Here is a 12942-nt window from a genome sequence, read left to right on the forward strand (position 1 = left end):
AAAATCAAGAAGTGGTCATTTCTTAAGAGTGAAAATCTTAAACCATATCAATGAACTTTCATACTCTTACTTTAAAATCTACTGTTCTGTCATGTGTTTTGACTGTATCTTTTATTTTATGGAATCACACACATATCCTTTTGAACATATTAGTTAATAGGATTATGCAGATCTTATAAGTATTGACACATTTCATTATTTTTTTTATAAATGAGTATATTAAAATTATAAATGTTATTTAAAAATTATATTTATACATATATATGTATACACATATACATACATGTTTACATACATACATATATGTGTGTCTATATCTATATCTATATCTATATCTATATCTATATCTATATCTATATCTGTATCCGGCATTTGTTAATATCACCACCCATCTCATCAGAAGTCTTAATGTATTGAGAAGTATCCAACACAAGATGACAAATTTACCAAAAATCCTAATCTTCACTTTTGCTCAGATTTTATCATTGGTATCAAAACCTGTCAGTTGTTTTCCCTGGAGTAATAAGATCACTTCAATTCGTTTTTGAGAAAATGTCTGATAAATTTCCAACTGTGAATAACTATAGCTTGTCTGTCAGTCAGTTTTTTTAAATGAAAATCATGTTCCCTGAAAAAAAGCTGTTAGTACAATTCTAACTCAAAAAAGATCACAAAATATTTTTCCTCAAGACAGCCATTACATTTTAGCAGAAGTGCTTTATGCATATTTCCCATTTCATCATACATAATATTAAAAAGATATGTATTTAAAAGTTTAGAATTAATAACATTAATTCTTTTTACTGTTTCATTAAAAATTTTAAGCAAAACTAGATTGAAAAAAAACTGCAAGAGTGGGACACCTGGGTGGCTTAGTTGGTTGAGTACCCAACTCTTTTTGTATGTGTGTGTGTGTGTGAATATTCTTTTTTTGTTGTTTGTTTGTTTGTTTGTTTGTTTATTTATTTATAATTTACATCCAAGTAAGTTAGCATATAGTGCAACAATGATTTCAGGAGTAGATTCCTTAATGCCCCTTACCCATTTAGCCCACCCCCCCTTCCACAACCTCTCCAGTAACCTTCTCTTTGTTTTCCATATTTAATAGTCTCTTATGTTTTGTCCCCCTCCCTGCTTTTATATTATTTTTGCTTCCCTTCCCTTACGTTAATGTGTCCTAAAGTCCTCATATGAGTGAGGTCATATGATATTCGTCTTTCCCTGACTGACTAATTTCACTTAGCATAATACCCTCTAGTGCTCAACTCTTGATTTCAGCTCAGGGCATGATCCCAGGGTTGTGGGATTGAGCCCTGGGTCAGGCTCTGCACTGAACGTGAAGCCTGCTTGGGATTCTCTCTCTCTCGGCCCGTCCCCTGCTTGTGCTCGCTCTCTCTCTCTCTCTCTCTCTCAAAAAGACAAAGCAAAACTGCAAAAGCATGGCAGTGAGGGTAGAATCATTACTAGCATAGTTTGAGTCTGTTGCCTTTGAGTCGTGGTAAAGCACAAGAAGCTTTAACTATATAGTTTTTGCACTGTGAGTATGTCACCACAATGTAAGAAGCAAATTATATCAATATTATAACGAAAATAATTTTTACATTGCAGACCCCTGAAAGGTCTCCAGAAGCTTAGGAGATCTGGAAGTCACATTTTGAGGACTGATCCCTCTTTTAGTGTGACTTTGTATTTTGACTTCCTCTCTCACTTGCTTTTTGAGTAACATAGCAGCTATTCAGAGGACATTTCGCTTGTCCTTACTGCCAGCCATTTTTCTAGATGCCAAGACAACATTGATTAGTATTGCCATGTTACTCTAAATCAGTACAGCCCATTTGCATGGTCGATGAAAAAAGTCAGAAAGTCATGGAAGCGTATGTAGGTCATGTTTAACATGTAGGAATTTAATGGGAAGATAATATGTGAAGTACTTAACCCCAGGCAGGGCCTGACACATTAAGACAATAAATTGTCTTTTATGCCTTGGCTTGATTGGACTTAAAAGTGGATTTGGTACTCCACCAGTCTCTCTTCAATCCACTTCTATCCAGCTGCAGGCGCTGAGGTCTACTATCTTTAGACCAAGCCCACTTTTTCGTTCAGTCTGTATCCAGCGCATCTAAAGTGAGCTGTCTGCTCAATATTTACAACTTAGCTTTGCATTAGTTTTTTAAATTGTAGTTCTATTCTATTCTCTATGTCCACACCTCTGCTCTAAGTATAGCCCTGCCTTAAGTCTTAGCCTGCTTTGCTCTGACCCTTGTGACTCTACCTATCTATATAATACCCACTGCTGTTACGCCTCCAAATTTATCAGACATCCGGGACAAGAATGCTGTCCTCACCTATTTCTGTGTACTGCCTGCTGACCTCTCTTCTGTTCTAAGGACCCACTGGGAGGTCATGATTCCTGAGTAGTGATACCTGCCTGAATGCTGCGTATTTGGATACAGATTTGTTCTGGCCTCCTCACCCATTCTGGATCCAGCTACAAAAGATAGATTGGCTTCTGTGAGCCTAACCCCACTACTTCCCAATTTATTTACATCCCCAATGGTCTCTGCACTAAGAACCTACAAGTCTTCTTTTTATTTTCCTTATCATCATCTTCATCATTTCTGTCCATATTATAAGTAGTTATAAGAAGAGCCCTCAGTGAATCTGAGCTAATTTTTCTCCTGGACCCCAAATGACCTGATGAATCTTATCACAACTCTAATAAACCCCTCAGTATTGCTTCTCAATAGACATTAATCCCGTTTTTGTACTCTCTGTTATTGTATATCACAGATGTTTGGAAAGATCATAATGACTAGAGGGTAGAGAAAGAAGGGCAAGACAGGTCAGTGAGACCAATTATGAGGCTCCTTAAAAGAAGCTAGTTTAGAGATCCTAGTGGCTAAGACTAGGGAAGGCAATGGTGTTGTAGACGGATGGAGAAGCTAAGCAAATACTTGAGGTAAAATCAGTAGATCTGGACTGGACATATGGGTTAAAACAGAAGCAATGTTTTTCTGCCTGGTTTGGACTCTGGGTGGACTAATTCAGTGATTCCACTGAAGATAGAAGAAGTATAGAGAATTGAGCTGTTGGAGGAAGATGATTGGGTCAGGGTCAAAGTATCTGTGGGATATCCAAGAGCAGTAAGATAATTGGTAATATGTACTTTGTGCTGTAGATACTGGACTAGACTGGAAAAATACTGAAGCATATATGTCATCAGTATATAGATCATAACTTAAATATGTGGAAGGATGGCATTGTCCAGAGAGATAATATGCTGGAAAAGATGAGGGTGCCTGGAACTGAGCATGGAAGCAACCAAACTTAATGGACATTCAGAAACATTAGGGCCACAAAGACACTGAGGTAGGATGGTCAACATTCTTTCAATAAATGTTATTGGTAAATCGCTAAGCATTCAACCTTTACCAAACCTTGCAGGAGACTCACAAGGGGAAAAAAACCTGAAAATTAAAATGAAGTAGAGCAGAATTTATAGGATTTTTGTGACCCAAACTGATGTATATTCCGAAGCTATTTTAGTATTTCTAGGCTTTTATCGGAAAAAAGAACATCTCATCTAGAATTGAGATTAAACAGGGTAAGGATAAAGAGAAGGCTATAGAGGCTAACAGTACAAAGGGTTCAGAAGAGGGAGTTATAATGAGCCTGAAGAGAGGACAAGTTGTTTTACTCTTTGGAAAGAGACAGAGGAGACTGGTTAGTGAGCTGTCAAGGAGAGCTGGCTTCCTCGGGCACATTCTGGGCACAGTGGTTCAGATAGGTGGGAACCCTTAACATTAGTAATTGCAACATCTTCATAGAGCCTCATTCATTAGCCTTCATAGAGCCTTCAGTCATTAGCCTCAACATCTCTGTACCCATTCTCAATACTGAGACAATTGAGGGAGAGACTTTCTGTTTGTTAAATTTCATCTACCCCTTCCTAAACTCACGTAGACTACTGATGTTACCCATCTTTATAGACAGCTCATTAGAGCATACCAGTGAAAGCAAAAATAAAATCTCACAGGATTTATAATAAGGATAACATAATGGAATTGGCTGGCTGGAATCATGATGTCAGAATAATGATAGCTCCCATTTCAGTGTTTCTAGATGCCAGGCCCTGGGGCACTTTATGTGCATTCTCTCATTAAATCCTTGTAATCCTACACATAGTGTTTACTTCTAAGGAATAACAGCCCCCAAACTTACATATGCAAATACAATTTATTTCTAATGTTGATTGTCCTTTACATGTATATTTCAAGGCAATGAATATTGAATTTGTCTAGGCTTTAATTTGATTGGCTGCATCTGTCTACAGTTGCCAAATTGTATGTCAAAGCCTGAAACTTCAGTTTGTGTTTGACGATCAAAGGAGATAACTTTCTTTTTAGTTTACTTTAGGAAAATAGTACTCCTCTAAGCCTATTTGAACCCGACCCAAAACTTCATTTCTTTAAAAGTTTTGTGCTATGGCATTGAAGTTTCTGAGTTTGGCTGTTTTGGAAACATTAGTGATCCTATAAAGAAAAATCACTAAGGAATCACCGAATCAGTATTCTCTTAATGGCAATTTCTGGTTACATTTCTTGAGTACTTAGAGGAGACGTTCCCTGGAGAAAAATATACTGTTGCTCTTTAGCTTTGTTGTATAAACTTGTCAAACTCAGAGAAGTACATTTAAAAATTATTAATACTATTGGTAAACTACATACATTTCTGCTTACAGCTTTTTATTTTAAAGAGCTGTAATCTTTATGTTTTTGTTTTGGATTCCTTTATATATTACTTTGGAAATCAAAAAAAAAAAGCGCTAAACAACAGTGTTGCATAACTGAGGTTAACAAGAGTGAACATGACTTGATTGCATTAAATTCTTGAGCCCCATCTGTTTCCACAAGCGTCTCCATTTTCATCCAGTGTGTGCTCCTTTTTTCATAGGCTAGTCCCCATGATTTATCGTGGTCCTACCAAGCCTTCTTCAGATGTCTGAGAGGAAGAGGCAGGCCAAAATTGTTACCCTCTACAAGGAGAGCAGTATATTCTCCTTGAGACCAATGCTGATGGATATCTCCAATAAACAAAACGACATCTGAGAGATCAGTTTCTTTTTGATCTCCTCCTTTTCTCTAACTATGCCATGTGAGACTCCTTTGTTAGCTATTTTTCACTCTTTACCCAATAGTACTGATGCCCCCTAATCCTTGCTTATTCTCCTGAGCAATATTCTCCATAACCACAGCTTCAAGGGTCATACACTGATGACCTTCAAATCTCCAAATATTCTCATCTTTGGGTCACATATCCAGGATGCCTATTGGACATCCCACTAGATGAACCTTAAATAACTGAAATCTAACATGTGTCTGTTGCTGAATACTAAATGGTGCATGCATGGGATAAAACTCCACAAAACAAGGCAGGAAATAATGAGATGACCGAGGAGCTCTATACTGAGCAATTCCTAAAGCTCACATATATTCATGATTAGGATACAGGATTGTCCATCTTTTCTGAAGCAGGTATATGACTAGTTGATCTAATCATGCCATCAAGAGTCATGTGCTACATATCCACAGAGCGGCAGTCCTAAAGACTGAATACTATGCTGCAAGCACTTGAAAATGACAATTCCCCATTGTATTTGTATTTCTCTTGGACACCCTACCTGATCCTTCCTTTCCCATTTGGGCATAAATGGGGAAAAACAAAGATGACAAGCTCAATTGAGTTTCATGGTTAACTCTGAACTTCCTTAAAGGATCTAAGCAAAGCACAAGTGGATGCAGTTTTGTGTGTACTTAAATGGACATGACACACTTCTCCAGTGTCTCTAATCCTTGTCCATGCTGAGAGCCACGTGCAGGGTTATCCAGCTGGTGAGAATAAACAACCATTCAGGGCTTTTGGCTTTCTCTGTGTGTGAGTCACGGAGGGGTGCTTGTTGGAGTGTAAAGAAAGATAAACACATGGCAGCTCTCTAAAGCCTGTTTCTGGAAACCTAGCAGGAAGGAACAGATAGCCATTGTTCAGAGCCTGTAAAGTGTTATGAGACTGGAGTGGGAAATGCATACTTGGGGGAGACCAGACTTTTGATGGATCAGAAATTGAAATGCTTGTAATTAAACTGGAGCTAAACCAGTGGTGACAGAGGGGTTTTTTGGGTGAAAGGATGTAAAGAAAACAGGACTCAAGATCAAGGAGTTGTCAAGTTCAGTTGGATCCGGAATTCTCATAAGAAAACAAAACAAAACACTGGAGAAAACCTGATTTCCCCTGGAATTGACTTGACAATGTTCATGAGAAAGAAAAGAAAAAAAAAGCACTGAAGCCCTTTTGCTAGAAGTGAAGCTACAATTGTATTCATGGCAATGGCCACCTTGGTAATACAATGTGGTAGGTACATACAATTGCCAGATTCTAGTCTGCCATGGAACCCCATTATAATACCTTTCTGTGGAAGCTTGTTCATGCCTTAAGCCTGTTTAGATTCTGCACATCTGTGAAAGAGCTTGGGAAATAACCTGAATCCAGCACTGCCTTCATATATGCAAGTAAAAGGGTTCCTGCCCTGGGTCTTGCCCTTCAAGCCCTGCATATCACAAACACATGGTAAAGGAATTTTGTAAGGAGACATGGGTGCCCTTACTGTGGATAGAGTACTCAGTACTGACACAGTACAACCTATAACCGTATATATTCACGTTGTGACCCACATTGTTGAGGCTCCAGGGAAATGTTCATGCCTATCTTGTGCCCTGTGTCCTAGAAAAAGTGACTGTACCTAGGACTCTGTTGCTGTTGGACAGAGAAACCACTTTGGTAAGAAGGCAGGATTTGAACAGCAGAAACCCTTAAGACAATAATATATATTGAGTGATTTATCAAATCCCTCCTTGCAGATACTATAAATGCATATTCGTTCTTTCATAACAAAGTGTGCTCTTCCAGTGGTGATGAGCAACCATTGTTCTTGCTCTTTTTTGTGTTCTGATTCATGCTTCCAGAGATATTCCCAAACTAGTGTGGTATTCGTGGCACACACATACATATTGTGGCTGTGGAACATTTTGCAAGGTTAAAAAATTGATATTACTCTTCTATTGATATTAAATTTCTATGCCCATTGTGTTAGTCATCCAAATATCATTAGACCATCAACAGAACTCAGATGTGAACACTGAGATGTGTAAAACTTAAGGTGCTTGTCTTTGATGATTTTTGTGACTTCCAGTCATGTAAAAACCGTAGATTTGAACACGTTTCCAATTTTGTCATTATGACAGTTGCACATGTCAAAGTAAGAGAACAAAACATATTTTTTAGAGTGTCTTAGCTTGATTTATAACTTAAATATTAGGACATATGGTATGTTGGCCTTCAATTTTACTTTTGTTTTTTTTAGTTCTATAGGCATTAAGTAGTTTACCAATTGGTACAAATCAGATTTTTTAATATGCAGAAAACATGAAAAAAACGTGGAATGCTTCACAAATTTGTGTGTCATCCTTGTGCACGAGCCATGCTAATATTCTCTGTACCATTACAATTTTAGTATATGTTCTGCTTAAGTGAGCACTCTGATTTAACTCTTAATTTGTGTCCTGCAACCCTTACTCCTGGGTCTGTCTGAACACACTTGACCCAACACTATCCAAGCGACCAGGGTTAGGTGACCTGGCTTCCTAGTGGTGACATTTCAACAAGGAAAGGAAGTAATGTCGTGTTAGCCTGAAAATATCTTAACTATTCACTCAGAAAATATTGTCACATGCCTTTGGTTCTGGTGATGTAGTTTCCTTTCTAAAGAGGATTTTCTTTTCCTGAAGAGAATCAGTCATTTTTATGTTCTGTATCTTACAAAGTTTTTTCACTGAGATTTTCATCCCAGGAGTTCTGGTATAGAACACATGCAGAACAAATTTGGGTCTTGTGCAGAGAAACACTTAGGGAAATCTTCATTTTTAAAGGTCACTGTTTGCTGTCCACAACACTTTATAATAACTGCACTCCCCATTTAGTGGGACTTCAGAAATATTGTTTATGAATTATGTGTGGAGATAATAAAATATGATGTCAAATTCGTCCATTTGCTTGTATACACACACCATAACAAACGTATATAATATATATGTTCATAATGAATTTACCTCTGTAAATAAATGACAATAAGGAGAGAAGAGATGCGTAACAAAATGTGTTAAATCTACATTGGGAGCTGATGTAGTGCCCAGGAAAAATTTTCCTAATTTTTTTATGTTTATTTATTTTTGAGAGAGAGAGAGTGAGAGAGAGAGCGTGGGCGCGCGCGCAATCACACACACACACACACACACACACACACACACACACACACAAGTGGGGGAGGGGCAGAGATAGATGGAGACACAGAATCTGAAGCAGGCCCCAGGCCCTGAGGTGTCAGCACAGAGCCCGAGGTGGGACTGGAATCCATGAACTGTGAGATCATGACCTGAGCCAAAGTCGGATGCTCAACCAACTGAGCCACCCAGGTGCCCCCTGAATTTTACTATAATAGAAAGTAAAAGCCATCTATTAGTTGCCCACAGTAGAGAGAAGATAGTGGTTTGTCCTCAAGTACAAATGACGAAGAGGGGACCCCACCTTGAAGGAAGAGTCCCACAGCTAGGGTGGGTAGTCTGTGCTTCCTGCTACTCCTTTTTATTTTACTAATCTCTTAATGAGTCATCCTCCAGGATGCCTCCCCACTAACAAGGGACCCGAGCTTCCAAATTCCAGGATGGGAGCCCCTACCTTCTCCTTTTCTTGGAGGTCCAGAACTATATGGACCTGTGTTGCTGCCTGATTTTGTTTCTTGTTATTTCTTAACTAGTTTTGGGATAAAGCTTTAGGCTTCTCTTCTGAAGGAAAGTTAAGGAATCTTGAGTAGCTCTTTGAAGAAACCAAGCTCAAAAAGCCCTGCCCTTGAAACCATAACTTTGAACATATCACTGCTAAAGATTCTGTTTATTCTTAACATGCTTGGAAACATAGGATAAACTACTTAGAAAATGAAAAACTTGAATAAAGAGCATAATACGGCTTTAAAAGTACATCAGCTTTTTCATACGTGTGTTGTATGAAGTGTATTATGTCAGTAAAGTAAATGAAGGCTGGTTTCTGATAAACTTAGTAGCATTAGATGTATTTATAACATACAACACTTTTTAAATGTGGTTTAAAATTAATTATATTTTGAGGAAAATTAGGCAGTTTACATCATTGGGAGGTAATTATAGACACCCTCCTTTAAGCGTCTTGTAAACCAGACTACTGATTTCCAGGATGCCGTAATCTGTGTAATAGAACATCATCTGTTCTACTTCACTATTGTCTTCGTATTTCTTTCTTTTTTTTTTTCTTAAAGTTTATTTATTTTTGAGACAGAGAGACAGAGCATGAACGGGGGAGGGGCACAGGGAGAGGGAGACAGAGAATCGGAAGCAGGCTCCAGGCTCTGAGCCATCAGCCCAGAGCCCGATGTGGGGCTCGAACTTACGGACCTCGAGATTGTGACCTGAGCTGAAGTTGGACGCTTAACTGACTGAGCCACCCAGGCGTCCCGTGTCTTCGTATTTCTTTTGTTTGTTTATTTCATAAAGCCCTTTGGACTGGAAACCTCACTGTAGAATTGTCAAAGTGAAAATGAGATCTTTAAATATTTGTTACTGTTATGATTTTTTCTTATTATAAAATTAGAATCATACATAAAAATGAAAGTCAATATCTATTTACATTATTTCCTCCTCTTCTAGTTTCAGCCTAAGCCTCTATTGTCTCTATGTCTTGTCTCCTTTGCTCTTAAACTGTACTATACAGTCTTTTGTTTTCTGATTCTCAAATATATTTGTCTTTCTTGGGCAGATAAATTTATGTGTCCCAAACTATTTTGTAGGCATTTCTATTTATTTCTTTTTTTCAACTTGGCTTGCTTCTCACATTCAAACTCTTCTACAAGGGTCCCTTACTTTCTAGTTTCCTCATGTTGATGAAAATCTACATCATAATTGCTTTATATATTTGATTATTGGGCCCTTCTGCCAATTTTATCCCTTCCACTCCTTGCCTCTTCACTCTTGTAATCAATATGTTTTTAAGTTTCTTTATTTATTTTGAGAGAGAGAGAGAGCAGGGGAGGGGCAGAGAGAGGGGAGAGACAGAGAATCCCAAGCAAGCTCCACACTGTTAGCATGGAGCGCAATGCAGGCTCGAACCCATGAACTGCCAGATCATGACCTGAGCCAAAATCAAGAGTCAGACGCTTAACTGATAGAGCCATCCAGACACCCCTATGTGTTTTAATTCATAACTTAAATGTGGCTATCAAAGGTAATTAATCTGCTGGACCATTTGACTACCTAGCCTGGTTCTTTTCCTCATTATCTACTCAAAACAACCACAGATTCGAAAAACGAGGGGCTCCCAACCAAAGGAAACTGTGCTCTGTCTCTGCCTAACTTAAAACTATTAATAGTCAACAAAAAATACTTCATCACGTTTTTCTCACTGCATGTGTAGATTGGTCTCCCCAGTCTTCAAATTTTGTCCTCTCCTTTCTCCAAAGAGTTGTCTTCACTTGGAAAAAATCATACTCATCTCAGACCATTGTCTTCCATAACTCCATCTGGTTTTTGAAAGTGAATCATGTAGACCGCTCATTCTTCTTTAATCCTCTCACATTGTGTTGCAGTAAACAAATCCCTGCTAAATGTTAATTCAGGCTCTCCTCCTTCATCCTGGAAATGGAATCAGGAGAAAAGAAACTGCCCTGGGCTGCATTTTTATTTGGAAGACTTACTTCTTTTCCTAAAGACTTTTATTTGGAAGACTTATTTCTTATCCCAATTCCCTCATTTCTCCCCACTTCTTTCAGATACATTTTCCATGTGTAAAGTCTCCAGCCTGGACCAATATCACCACTCATCTATGGTTTCCAAAACTCTAGCTACCACCAGCAAAGAGCCCCAAGTGCCACAGACACTGTAACTTATCTCCTGGTAAACTGTTCCCTAGATGTTGGTATATACATTTCTTACCTCTCCAGTTAGAGTGTAAATTCCTTTAGCTCAAGAATGAGTCTGCTCTATGATTGTCAAATACCGTACCCGGTGGGTGATAAAATCCATTTAGGAAGTTGTGACCGACACTAAAAATAAATCAAATATAAGCAAAAAGAAGATAGATATCTCGGTGAATTACTCATAGTAAGAATAATAATTAACCAAGATGTGGAAATAGTCTAAGTGTTTATCTGTGGATAAATGGATAAAGAAAATGAGTATACAGAGGAAAGAAATATATGTATATAATGGAATGATATACAGTCACAAAAAAGAAGGAAGTCTTGAATTCGTAACGATATGGATGAACCTTGAGGTATCAGGCTAAGTGAAATAAAAGAGAGACACATATTCTCCGATCCCACTTAAATGTGGAATCTGAAAAAACAAAAACTAAGCCCGTAAATACAGAGCACAGATTGGTGGTTGCTATAGGTGGGGTTGGGGAATGGAAGAAATGGGTAAAGGAGGTCAAAAGGCACAAACTTCCAGTTATAAAATAAATGAGTCATGAAAAATGTAATATACAGCATGGCAACTCTAATGAATAATCCATATTGCCTATTTGAAAGTTGCAAAGAGAGTAGCTCCTAAAGGTTCTCATTACAGGAAAAAAAATTGTAACTATATATGACAACTGACGATATGGATGTTAACCAGGCTTATCGTGGTGATTTTATAATATGTATGAATGCCAAATCATTATGTTGTATAACTGAAACTAATGTCATATGCCAGTTATACGTCAAGTCGTAAAAACAAAATTTAGAAATGGGAAGAAAAGAGTAAGAATTGTTTTGGGGAACCTTTTAGTATGTGCCCACTGGGCCACGACCAACATTTTGAGAACCACTGTCCCATAGCGTAAGAGCACAATATGTGCTTGGTATTTGGTCAATTAAAGTTGTTAAAAGGAAAGATTTGAAAGAAGCCTGTCTATGCAGTTCTGAGGGTCTTTTTGTTACTCTTGCTGTTTGGTCTTCAGTCTGTGTGGGGTCTAAGCAGTCAGGTTGCTTCGTCAGCCTGGTTGAGTACCTCCTTCCCTTGTTCAGAACATTTGGATGAACCACAGATTCCCTGAGGGAATTCGTATGCTGATGTAAGCCTCATGATGAACACCACGCATAAACTCCACTGTGGGTTTTCTATCTCCCAAATGGGAAGCTAATTATTATTGACATAAACTGCTAAGTTCCACGCCCTTCAATTTATTTTAGCACATGTTCATGGAGTGCCTCCTCTGTGCCAAGATTGCATGGACTGAAGATACAGAGTTGAATCAGACGCAGGTTACACCCTAGAAGAGCTAATGATTTAATACAGGAGCTAACAAACTGCAGCCCGCCGGCAAAACCTGGCCCACGGTCTGTTAGTGTAAAGAAAGTTTTATTGGAACTCAGCCAGGCTCAGCCACACAGAACTAAGTAGTTGCGACAGAAACCATCTGGCCCACAGAGCCTAGATATTTACTGAAATATATCTATGAAAACATTTGCCAATCTCTGATCTAATAAAACCTCAAAATTGAAGATAATACTTTTTTCTATTATATTTCCATATGCAAAAGTGACAGATATATCAAAAGCAATGTAGTATTCTCCTTATTTTTATGACTAAACAACATCCATCTCTGATCTGTTGGGAGCCCTTAAGAGTTGACGAGAAGTGGCTCCTTTTGAAAAGTTGGTGACAGAAAAACATTATTATCTTAACGAAATGACATTTCATGTTTTTCTCTCTTACACGTACATAACCACCCTGCCCGGAACTGGGATGTCTGAAAAGAGTGCCAATATTATCACAAAAAATTACAGAGCTAAATCAGCTGAGCATTAGATCAGAGATCACC

The 12942-nt window shown here is 38.2% G+C and overlaps 1 non-coding gene across 1 annotated transcript; it reads right to left on the bottom strand.

The window, feature by feature from the left end:
• Positions 1-7484: 7484 nt before the first annotated feature.
• On the bottom strand, positions 7485-7591 carry LOC122238887. Its single transcript, XR_006218037.1, has one exon. It is a non-coding gene; the product is annotated as a U6 spliceosomal RNA (small nuclear RNA).
• Between the last annotated feature and the right edge of the window lie 5351 nt (positions 7592-12942).

Source organism: Panthera tigris, chromosome B2 (genome assembly GCF_018350195.1).
Source record: "Panthera tigris isolate Pti1 chromosome B2, P.tigris_Pti1_mat1.1, whole genome shotgun sequence".
Taxonomy (NCBI): Eukaryota; Metazoa; Chordata; class Mammalia; order Carnivora; family Felidae; genus Panthera; species Panthera tigris.